The sequence below is a fragment of the Ambystoma mexicanum genome, chromosome 2p, assembly GCF_040938575.1.
Source record: "Ambystoma mexicanum isolate Mex_15411 chromosome 2p, UKY_AmexF1_1, whole genome shotgun sequence".
NCBI classification, from domain to species: domain Eukaryota; kingdom Metazoa; phylum Chordata; class Amphibia; order Caudata; family Ambystomatidae; genus Ambystoma; species Ambystoma mexicanum.
Window position 1 is genome coordinate 1,347,283,209 of NC_090923.1, and position 13,026 is coordinate 1,347,296,234.

At 44.8% G+C, this 13,026-nt stretch overlaps 1 protein-coding gene across 2 annotated transcripts in view; it reads right to left on the reverse strand.

Annotated features, from left to right (window-relative positions):
- MYO15A (myosin XVA) overlaps window positions 1–13,026 on the reverse strand; it is a 3,541,761-nt gene that overhangs the window by 2,427,283 nt on the left and 1,101,452 nt on the right. The window lies entirely within an intron of this gene.

Genomic DNA, 13,026 nt, shown 5'->3' on the forward strand with positions numbered 1-13,026 from the left:
CTCGCAGGAGAAGGGCTTTATACATATTAGTTGTGTTTACAGTTGCCGGCTCCATTTGCACAGTTCTTCCCATTCCAGCTGGCACAATTGTGGGCACTTCATGCCAGCAGAACAGACAATGCAGCGCCTCTTCCATGTTTAAAAACCCTAGCAACCTGCCCTTCGGGTCATCCCACCCAATTATTGCGTGCAGAGCGCACATAATTGAGAGATAACACTTCCGCTGGAACTCTGAAAAGGTTACCTCTGAACACACATCAGGTGTTTTGCATGAGATTTGCCTGCGGTCATGCTATTTCAGCGCCATTAAACATAGGGCGGGCAACTTCGCAATATCATTTCAGTGGACACATCACCTGTGAGCAAAGAACCATCCATCATATACGTCTTTTCGCCTATATGTGAATGTGGTGATGATCCTATCAGTTACTGTGGTCCAGTTTGCGGCTTATTCAATATTTACGTATAAGGTGTATTTATTTATATATTTATTGTGCATGTGTAAGGCACTTATACATCAAGTAAGTTGTGTTTCAAAGCGCCCACAGGGCAACAGAGAGGGAACATGGGAATGAAAATCAAATATAACAATGAAAGATGGAGGCGGACCTACTTGGCCTTGAGAGCATTCAGGACGTGTAAGTGCAGCGATAGAGAGAAGGGAGGGAGGGGGTGGTGGGTAAGTGCTAGGTTCTGAAAATATTCATATACATGTGTACTACTGCTTCAATAAAGTAATATGTTTGTGTTGGTGAGTTATTTGGAATTCAGCAAACCTTTTAGACTGCTCAGATGGATCCTGGACAATCGGGATGCAGGAACACCAGGTACTATGAAACATGAGTTGCCTCTAATTTCGACATCCTTCCCTAACATTGAATGTTCTGTTCTTCCCCAGCTCGCCTGGCTCTCATTGGCCACTTCCGCACTATACTCCCCAGCTCTGGCCCACTATCCTCCTTGGGTGTTGGGCTTTTATTCCAGCGCCCAGCCCATGCAACTGGCCACACCCCCAGCTCACTCTGTGAGGTAGCAGTGGCAACGTCATACAATTGTCTTCCTGTTCCGCATCTCCATAACAACGCCTACTGGGCAATCCATCTAAACAGGTCCTCCAGGGGTGGCTGAAAGACATGCAGCTATTTCTTTTTTTAAATGTTTTATTGATTTTTCAAAATAACAGAACCAGCCCCCATACCTTTCCCTGAATCAACATTCACAGAGTCAGATCATATACATTAATTTTTATCTTATACAATATTAATTCATATTATATATTCCACAAGCATGACCTCGCAATATCCCCACATAAAACATCAATAAAGGCAAGCCACCAATTCAGACCTTCTTCCTTAGTCTGCTGACTCTAGAACGGCCTGGTAATTTACCAAACAAACACAAGGCTGGATCACACTCATAGGACTTGGGAATTAATGTGATGATCTTCGCCATAACCTCATTCCAATAGCATTGGATCACAGGGCACTCGCAAACCATATGCCTGAAGCCAGAATCCCACAGAGTCTTGAGCACATCTCTGACATGTGTTAGGGCAACTCTGAGGCAATCAACCACATCCTAGCCAGAATCATATAGACCCTGTGGAGAATGTTGAACTGGATCAATTTGGACCAGGCCTTCTTGGATACCTTTTTAATGTAGTCACACATCACCAGCCATTCACGTTCAAATATAGCATAGACAAGATCAATTTCACATTTACTTTTAATCACAAGAACAGGGGACTGCCTTCCATGTAATCATATTTAATATATTTGTGAAAGATCACCTTTCCCTTCCCCTGTTGAGAAGAGCTCCTGCAGCAATGTGATGGGCTCTGGCTCTTGCAGAAATAACCAACCAAAATGTAGCCATTCTTCCAACTACCTTTCCTGCCTTTGATACGGTCAATCATGCCACCCATATAAATCAGCTCTGTGATACCCTTGGCATCACAGACCTGGCTCTGGACTGGCTAATCTCCTTCCTCTCTGAACGACCTTCCCAGGTTCAACTGGGCCCTTTTCTCTCCTCCATCTCACTCTCCAGCTGTGGTGTCCCTCAGGGCTCTATGCTCTTAACCTGGCTTTTCAACATCTACCTTGCTCCCCTAGCCCTTTTGATCTCTGCCTTCTTACCTAACTTCCAATGTTATTCAGACGAGCCTCAACTCTCCTTCAAGCTTCCCTCCTCTGCCCCACCTTCCTCTCTCATACACCGAAATCGGGTCCGGGTTCCCAAAATGGGGAATTACTGGGCCATTCCGAGTTCGGAGGGCCCGGTAATTCCTCCATCCAGGAACCCGGGCCCAGACCTTCACCATTCCCATCTGAGCCCCCATAGGGCTCAATGGGAATGGGAGAGGGTGCAAACAACAGGCCGTTTACAAGCGGCCCGTTGTTTGCTCCCTCTTCCCCTCGTGGGACCCGGTAAGGATGCCTGGGTCCCGCAAGGGGAGCTTGAAATGAGACAGAACGGGTTTAACGGGTCCGCCTCCTTTAGCGGAGGCCGTTAATCCGTTCCACCTCAGTCGTAATGAGGCCCAATGTCTCCAGAGCTCTGGTCCTCTCCAGGCTGGACTACTGTAACAGCCTCTTCCTCAACCTACCTAACTTCTCCCTTCGCCCCCTTCAACTAATCCAGAATAGGACTGCAAGACTTATCCTTGGCCTCAAGCCCAAGGACCGCATCTCTACAGCCCTAGAATCGCTCCACTGGCTCCCTGTTGCTGCGAGGATCAAGTTCAAAACACTCTGCATCACCCACAAAGCTTTCTGGGGCCTGGGACAATGCTACATCCAAATATCTCTCCCTAAATAACTCCCTGCTAGAACCCTTTGGTGTTCTAGCTCCAACTCTCTGCAGAGCAGACACTTCTCTAAGCAGAGAATAGGGAGGGGGTAGATCTCCCTCCTCTGCAGGTGCCTCCATCTGGAATGGCCTCCCTGCCCCTCTCAGACTTGAGCTGGATCTCCTTAAGTTCCAGAAGCTTCTCAACACCCTCCTTTTCTCATCCTCCTTCCCTCTCCCCCTCCCCTGCTAATTTCCCCCTCTGCGTCTTGACTGGATACCCGGTGCCTTCAGATTCATACAGGGTACCAGGCCCTGCCTTACCAGTCTACCCCTGCCCTTGGTCTCCTCTGACAACTCCTCCACCGCCCCTTACCTGCACTTGCCCTTCTGGCCTCGCTTCCTCTGCACAAGCCTGGCTGGGCCTGCACCCCTGGAGCCATTCCATCCACGTTCCTCACTCTTAGCACGTGGACCTTCTGCTCCTGCACTCTCTTCTCCCTGTGCTCTGCCCATCTGGCGTACCCTGGCACTCGCTCAATCCACTGGCACCCCCACCCCACTGTCTCCTGCACTTCTATTACGGCACTTGCACAATTCCAATGTCAAAAGACCTAGTAGGACTGTTTCTGTTTTGTCATCCCTGTTCCCCCTCCTTGTCTTTTTGCGCCTTGAAACACATGGGGCTTGATTCACAGACCGTTTTTCAATGGGATTGCACCATTATAAAACGCTTCTGTGAATCAGGCCCATCGTGTATAGGCGCTTTATAAAACCCAATAAATAACTAAATAAAATTACCCTGGCATTATTCAAAAAAGTGCCCTCATGGCATAAGATATTCCTCTACCCAACGATTGAAGGGGAGCAAAGAACCTTCCCTAAAGAAATCACCCACTAACCTACAATCCTTACAATGCAAAGTGGAACGATCCATATCCATATATATCCCAAATAAAACCTTTTTGAATCCGATAGCTAAATCAAGGTGGTAAGGTGGTCCAGTCTAAAGTTAGTAAAAAGTCTCTTCCATGGCAACCAAACTACCTGCATTATCCTGGTAAGGTCTCTGCACCATTGACAACGCCACTCTATGCCTACCAGTACCCCATAGCAATTCAGTGATTTTGACATCCAACATCTGAAAAAAGACCCTTTTTCACCATATAAGGGGTATTAGTTAAAAAAAAAAAGACAATAATCTCAGAAGTACTACCATTTTACACAACGCTATTCTACCCATTAAAGAAAGTGGTTGTTTCTGCCAGAATGCAATCGCGCCACCGATCTGTGCCAATGCCCTACCTGTATTATACACAAATATGTCCTCCATATCATGAAAAATCTGAACCTTGAGATACTTAAAATGACATGCACCTTGATTGATTTACACCTCTGCTGACACCATGTGCCGAATCACTTGAGCTCATTATTGACATCAATCTCTCCTTCTGGGAGCATATCAAGAAAAAAGCACAAACCGCCTGGTATGAACTAGCACTCCTCTGGAAGATAAAACCCTTCCTCTGACCTGAGGATTTCAGAACCACTGTCCAGGCCGTGGTAATCTCATACCACTATGTAGGGAATGCCCTTCCTCAATGGCTTCCCAACCACACTTTTGGGACCCCCATATTGGGAACTAAGACATTTGACCACATCTACCTCATCCTAAGGGAATTACACTGGTTACCCATGCCAGACAGGGTATTCTACAAAACTGCCTGCATCACATAGAAGGCAACTACTACCCGAGCACCAGCCTGCCTACCCACAAAACACATCGGCTCAGGTGGCAAGTGTTCCTCTAGGAGCTAGACCACTGCAAGGCTCAATACTGAACTTGCATGCAAAGTAATAACCAGGTAAAAGGCATTCTCGTGCGACATTCCAGCCCACTGGAACACCGTCCCGGTCGCAAACAGGACTTCCTCAATGCTCCTGCAGTTCAGGAAGGAAGTCAAGACCCTATTATCTAGGGAATACCTATGGATCACTTAAGACCTACTACTCCTAAGTATACCACTCATGTAGTGTAGGATTTCCACACTACTCTAACATGCAGCCTTCTCTTCCATCAATCTCTTTTAAACCCAAATTACTTGTACAGCCCTCAGTTGCATACTAGCTTTGTTGTCGTTATATAAACCAAAATACAAATACAAAATATGACACTGTGCAACCAGCTCCATGGCCACGGTTCCTTTTTATTGGATAAAACTGAATGGAAAAAAGCTTCCAGCTCCCCCACTCAAGGGGCTAAAATCCTTAACACCCATGGGGGCTGTTTTACAGCCACTACTTCACTCTAGGCTGTTAAGTAGTGTTCTCCAGCTACCTTAAAGTTGGGAATCTCTTCTCTTCCCCTCCCATGGAGCCTAATAAATATTTACTTGTGGAAACTTGAAAAATCCCATCTAACAAATCACTGAGTAACATTGGCAGGATCATCACACAGTGTAGGGCATTATTGCATCTCACACAAGACTGGCTGTAGAATGTTTGAACTGCATAAGAGCAGCATTTCTGAAAAGATATTTAAAAAGAATGACACCCGGATCATAGTCTGCGATTCTGTCATTCAGATTCATCACATGGTTAGATTTGATACTGAATATATACCTGATACCATCTTCAGATACCCTGGCTGATAAGTTACAATCGGAATGTGTATTACTTTTCCAATGTGTAGAGGAGCAGACGTGTACGTTACTGTGTGACTCCACCCCCTCACCTCAGTCATACTGGATGAATAACAGGAAGACACTGTGCATGACACCAGGTATCATCCCAATATCGCATTGAGTGTATGAGAGTCGTTATACACTCAGACAACCGTATCGAATGTACCCTCATACTGAGGTGGTAGCAGGAGATTTGCAGGCCCCACTGAATATCGAAGAGTTCTAAAGAAGATCTGACAGGTGCAAAGTGATGTTATAAGGAAAAGATACAATGACGCACTGAAACAATATAAAAAAACTTAAGAATGAAGATGTAACTGAAGAAAAAAGAGTAAACATACATACAAGTAAGAAGAAACCATGTATACAAAGAAGGTAAGTAACCAGATGAGTAATGAATTCATTTACGCAGAAACGCAAGGTAGATGAGCCATATAGAAGCTTGCTACAGTAGAAAACATAACAAGGGGGGAAGCTGCTATGTTGAAAAGATGGATGCCGGCTCTCAATGAGAGTAAGCCTCTCTACCCCTACCTTGTCTCCTCTTATGTCCCCTCTCCCCCCCTATCTCGCCTTCTCCTTATCTCACTTCCTGTTCCCCACTCCATTCCCCTCTCCACCCCTTTTTCCCTCTTTTATCTCTGCTGGCAAATTGTTCTAGTTGCTGTATTGATGGTTTGACTCATATCTTGTATTTGCTTCTACTGTTATTGTATTCTTGTTATATTGTACAGCGCTTTGGCGTAAAGTGCTATATAAATAAAATAAACATAAACATACGCAAAGAGTTCAAAGGAGAGAGACCAGAGCTGCAGAGCTGACAGAGGCTAGAAATACAAATTCATGCATGAACAAAGAATAGCTGCTGGCCAGAGATCAAGGATGCCACAGCAAAAAGCTACTGAAGGGTACATAGGGAGGTAACGAGGATAAGCAACGCATGCAGGACATATTTCTCTTAGATTAAGTAAATGAGCAACCATTTACGAGTGCCAAGTATCGACAATGAAAGATGCAGAAAAGCCTATGTGAGGTAGAGCAACCAAATCTAGAGAGGCCGAACAAGGTATTGACACCGAGATAATTGAATTAAATAGCACTAAATAAAAGGTCAAAATGGGCAAAATCGTGGTCTCCTCGCATGTGATTCAGAACTCGAAAACAATGTCTATTAATTAAGCTCCAGACGAAGATAGTGGTATACCTACACTCCCTTAAAACTCCCAGAGAAGAGAACAGCTTGCAAGATCAACTACAAAGAAGTGGCCTTGGCCTTGCCTTGGCTGATGAGAGATGGTAGACTAATTGGGCAAGTGGGAAGTAGCCTGATGTTGTTCTCTGCACCCGAGTTTCGTTTTACTTACGTGCTGCTAGTGAGCATAGTGTCCAAGGTTGGGAGAGGATGCCAACCTATCATGGGGGCCTATGCAACGATGAGAATACAATGTTGCAGGAGCCACTCCTCTACTGTTATGCTGCTATAATCTGTACTATATGTAGTTAGATGGAAGTTCAAGGCTTGCCTACCAGGGAAGTAACCGCCAATAAAGTTACTAACACTTATAGGCTCTATAAGTAGATATGTTCCCTTAACCAATCCCTAAACCCAATAGTTTTTATTATTTGCCAGGTAGGATGATGTCATAGCTGACGCATTTTGAAGTATAAAGCCTTTGTGTAAACAATCTACATTGTGAGTATGTGGACTACGAACCGCCAGATTGCCAGACTTTATTGAACTGATAATAAAGTAGTACTTTGGCATACTCTTTGAGTCTGTGCGTTCAGTTGGGTCCAAGATTTTTTATTACGGTAATCCCATTCTGCACATAGACATGCCCCAAAAAGGCTACTGCACACTTGGTAGCGGTGTGGAGGGTTCTGATCCAGATAATCGCATTCTCGACGTCTTCCACCATTTGACGGAAGACAGCAGAGTTTCCTGTGGAGAGCGGCGCTACAAACATGTATGGCCTGAGGCAGTTGGCAGGTGCCCCTTTGAAGAAATTCCTGTCTGGTCCCTGCAGGCGCCCTGTGGATTGAAGGTGAACTGGTCGATTGGGGAAGAGTCGATACGGAAAGTCTCGAGCTGAATAACGGATGTAAGTAGAAACATTGAAAGTGGCAAATAAAAGGGGAGGGGACGTTTTTTCAAAAGGAGATACCACGTTACCTTTCCTCAAGGAGGTAGGAGGGACCGCACCACACTGCGGAACACAGTATTATTTAAGGGATTCCTGCAGCTACAGCCAAGGAAGGGTGTGCGACACACTCCTAAATGGAGTAAAATACAGATGAGATACATCTATCAGGAAGATAAGACAAGATGATCATAGAAAAAGTGATCACACGTGTTTTGGGGGATTTTGAAAAATGTCAGTGTAAAAAATATATTAACGTGTTTTGTATTGAGGGTGATGAAATAAGTTGAAAGCTTACAAATTATAAGAACGATAGTAATAAAAGTCGCCAAATTATTTGGCCCTAGAAAAGAAAGCGATTGGAGCCAATCAAACCCAGGAGGGATAATATTTGGAAAAAATAATATTAAAAAAATTCTTAAAATTATCAAAATAACAGAATAACACAAATTGACAAAAACTATAAATGAAGAGATAAACATTTATATTGTTGTATAGGTTTGGAAATTATTTTGGAGAAATTGGTTTGTTGGAGATGGGCGGCGATTGATGGTGCTGGCCAAAGTAATTGTTCAGTGTATTCAATTAAATAAATACATGAAAAAAGTGGTAATTATTGACAGTTAAAAGTGACTTGACATTATGGGGGACACTCCGCTTTTACATCTATGCAGAACATTACCAAGATACATACCTAAAATCAGGAAGTACCACGCTGAGTGGGTGAAGGGCACGACTAACAAAACACTTATGCCGTGGCATCAAGAAGGTTCATTACCAAAAGCAGTGCTGTGACACATGACGACATACGTGCATGCTACATACACAGGGAAGAAGCCACAGAAAAGGTTATCTTTTTTAGAACTCTGGAAGATGTACCAGAGTGAGATAGTAGACCCACCATAGAAGGAGTGAATGCTTAATCATTATAAAGAGGAGGACATAATGCCTTTAGCTCCTCTTTCTCCTACAAAGAATGATAGCACTTAAAAAGACAAACAGGGGATTTCTCCTCTAAAGGAATTGAAAGCAGCAGTGGGGTATATTAATCCAACATACGCACCCCCTGCTTATAATAGCGAAGACAGTATGGAAGAAATTAAGAATAAGGAAAATAAATATATGTCCACACGCGATGAACATAAAGAGCGTGATGAGAGAAAGGACCGAGAGATAGAAATAAAGGAGGAAGCCAGAAGACAAAAAAGAGAGAAAGACAAAGTAAGTGGAATGACAATAGTACACAACGAGTGGATGGAAGGACAGATACTGCTTACATTAGACAGAAAGGGCATTGATGATGTTAAAGAAAGGTAAGAAAGAGAAAAGAAGGAAAAGGAACGAGAAAGGGCATATAAGGAAGAGAAAGAAAAGGAAAGCGAAAACACAGAAGGTTTGAAGAACTGAAAAAAGAGAACGAGCAAATCGAAGAGAAGGAAAGTGAAGAAAAAGAAGTCAGATGAACATAGGTTGCAAAGAAGGCAAGAGGAAGAACAGAACAGGAAGATGAGGAGAAGAGAAGAAGAAATGAGAAAGAGCTAGGAACAAAGAGATGACAAAATAGATCATATTGTTAATAGAAGTATGATACCCATTGAAGCACGAGAGCAATAGGAGCAATGGGAGGAAGAGAGTATCACAACAGCCCTGCAAGGAGATACACGGAATGCCAAGAATACAGACATGGGCTGACGAGCATGAGGCAGAAGGCATAGGTAAAAGGATTGGGGATCTATATATACAGATGAGAGAGAAAGACGGCTATGAGGCTATGGGGAGCATCGTAGGATCTCCACCGAAGGAAACAGGAAATAGCGCTGATAATACATTGATGGACGGACATAGAATGCTGTCCCAAGTAGACTAGATCTTGATGATGAGGAAAGATGATAGTCATTCCAGTTGGGGTGTAATGATGTCAGACCAAAAAAGGGAGGAGAATGAGAAAGCACGAATAGAAGGCGCATGCAGCATTTCGATAAATCCGAACATAGAGAGAGGGGTGAAAATGTCAGATTTAGAAGACCCTGAAGAGAAAACATCAGAGCCAACACCATATTCTGAACAACCACCAGCATGATGGCGCAGTGTATTGGATATGTCCCTGTCTTATTTAAGCAGGTCAAGGTCACTGCCAGGAAGAAGACGAACAGGCAAACTAGCCCCACCCGGAAGACACAAAGTGTAGGGGGATATGATTGTGGACCAGGGTTTACACAATTCCCGTTATTAGAGAAAGGGGGAGGACGACCACAATATAGTCCATGGCTACAAATAGACAAGGAAAATCTAAAATGTAAATTACCTAGTTTGACTGCAGGCACGGGAAAATGGATTTATGAGTTACAGAGAATGACAGCAGGAATGACGTTAGCAGTGGGTGACATAAAAGGCCTATGGGCAGCAATTCTAGGGGCGGGAGCTGATGACATTTGGAGACGAGCAGGGTATGCGAGTGTAACTGCACAGACCACAACACATGATGGAGCCATTTAATAACTGCAGAGAGTTATATGGAGGGTGCTTAGAGTACAGTATCCTGACACATCAGACATGGGTGCGATTATGACTAGGAAAATGAGAGAGAACGAAGATCCTATTGCCTTTATTCAAGAAATTCAAGAGCGATGGCATCTCGAGACGAGAGAACTGGTGGATAAAACAGTGGCATAATTTTATCATATTTTATATTAGGGACTGCCTGAGTCAGTGCAACGGCAGATTAAGAAACAGGTAGGGATGGAAGCGAAGCCATGGGCAGAAATACACTTGACTATTGTACACCATTGTCGATTGTTACAAGAGAAAAATAAGAAGAAAGCTGAAAACAGAAAGCAGGAGGAAGCAAAGTTAGTTCAGAACAAACTGTCAAAATTAATTATAGAAGGAGCAGTATTGACGAGTGGTGAAGGTGTGACCACACACAAAGCACAATCAGTACAACAAAGTAATGTAGTGCACCCTATAGATCAGAGTGGGTATCTCATAGCTGATCTAAACCTGCATTACACCAATCTTGTGATACTAGGTGACTTTAACCTGCATTTCAATCTACCTAGATCGGACGAATTCAATTCTTTTTTTGACAGCCTTTCTGACCTCCACCTCCGCCAATTGATTCAAGCCCCTGCCCACCTGCATGGAAATATCCTTGACTTGGTATTTGCCAAAGATGCCCTGCTCGAGCCTGGCCCGATTGAGCCAGTGACTTGGTCTGGTCACTACCTGGTCTCATGTTCATTTATATCAGTCACCCCCCTTTGCAAAGTTCTCCCCCCTAAGACGTTACTCCGCTCCTGGCGTTCTGTTGATCCCAAGGCACTTAGTGTTCATATAGCCTCTAACTGTGCCTCCATGAGACCTTTATCGTTAACTACACTCTCGCAGTCATTGGTGTCTGCTGCCGATTGCTATGCTCCACTGAAACCGACTCAAGGCCGTAGGTTACCGTCTCAACCCGGGTTCACTGATCTGCTAAAAAGTGCTCGTCTTCAACTCAGACAAGTTGAACGCAAATGGCGGATTAGTTACAATCCGACGCTTAGAGACTTGTACAAGCTTAGTCTCTCTACTTACCTAGCTAGTGTAAAACTAGCTAAATCAACTGTCTTTGCTTAAAGAATTGAAAACACTTTACTTAAGCCAAAAGCTTTGTTCTCTATTGTTCACTCACTCGCTTCCTCTGTATCTCTGACCTCCATGGTTAAGCCATCACAAAAGTTGTACAATGACCTTGCATCCTTTTTTACCACTAAAATCGATGTGATTCGATCGAACATCGCTAAATCTTCGACGATACTGCCTCCTGGTACTACTAGCTTTGTGCCATCCCCCTCTACTGATTTCCCTGCTAGTTGGTCCGCATTTCCTCTGTTCACTGAGACAGAGGTCCTAGCAGCTATTTTAAAGATTAAATCTTCCTCCCCCAAGGATGGCATTCCTGCCATTATCATGAAGATGATCGCCCCTGATATTCTGGCTGATATCAGCGCGGCTATTAATAACTCCTGCCAGTCTGGACTGGTCCCCCCGGAATTGAAATCCGCGAGGGTTATTCCTCTCCTTAAGAAGCCCTCACTTGACCCTACCGTCCCTGCTAATTTTTGCCCCATTTCTCTACTTCCGTTTCTGTCTAAACTTTGGGAATCTCTGGTCACGCCCCTTCTATCATCCTTCTTGGAATCCTCAAAGATTTTCAATCACGCCCAGGCAGGTTTTAGGCCAGGGAGAGGGACGGAAAAGTGTGCTTGTCTCAGTTACAAGACGATACATCTAGACTAGTCGATGCTGGTGGAGTTGGGGCCCTGAACCTACTGGACCTGTCTGCCGCATTTGACACGGTGGACCATCCTATCCTTCTATCACGTCTTGCACAGATTGGGATCTCTGGCCCTGTTCTTGCTTGGTTTACTTCCTTTCTCTCAGACCGCACTCAGACTCTCGCTATGCCTCCTTTCCTTTCTGCCCCTTGTGCTCTTACCTGTGGTGTCCCTCAGGGATCCTCTCTCTCCCCGATTCTGTTCAACATTTATATCTGGGCACTGGTCTGCCTTATTCGTTCCTATGGACTCAATTGTTATTCCTACGCTGATGACACCCAAATCCTGATCCGGCTTGATCAGGATCAAACCGTGGTCTCAACTTGTCTTCATGACTGCCTTAAAGCAGTCGGTGCCTGGATGGACCAAAACTGGCTCAAGCTCAATGGCGATAAAACGGAAGTGATGTTGGTGGTTTGCCCTCCCAACCCCTCACTATGGACCCCTGCTGTTTGGCCCGCGTCGTTGGGTCCGTTGCCCAGACCAGTCAACAAAGTGAAGAACCTGGGGGTTATTCTTTCTGCCTCCCTCTCCATGCCAAATCATGTTACGGCTGTCTGTCAGTCCGCCCACCATCAGATCAGGGTTCTTAAGAGGGTCCTGCCTATGATTCCAGAAGCCATGCGTCCACCCTTGGTGGCCTACGCTAGTCCTCTCACGGTTGGACTACTGTAACTCCCTGTACCTATCTCAACCGATTGGCCTGCTTCAACGGCTCCTACGTATGCAGAATCTGGCAGCCAGATTAGCCACTGGCTCCCCCTATGGTGCCCATATTTCACCGGTGCTTCATCGACTCCATTGGCTTCCTGAGCCGCAGCGAGTTAAGTTTAAGTCATTATGTATTGTCCATCGGACAATCCATGGCTTAGGAGCTGAATTCCTTCAATCCAAATTCTTTCGATATGTTCCGGAACGCAACCTTTGCTCCTCGATCACCAACCTACTTACGGTCCCCAGGTTTAACCGGGAAAGACTTGGCGGCAGAGCCTTTTCCATTGCCGCGGCCAAGCTTTGGAACACCCTCCCACTATCACTCAAATCTACCTCTAACCATTTGGTCTTCAGGAAAGCTTTGAAAACCACTTTGTT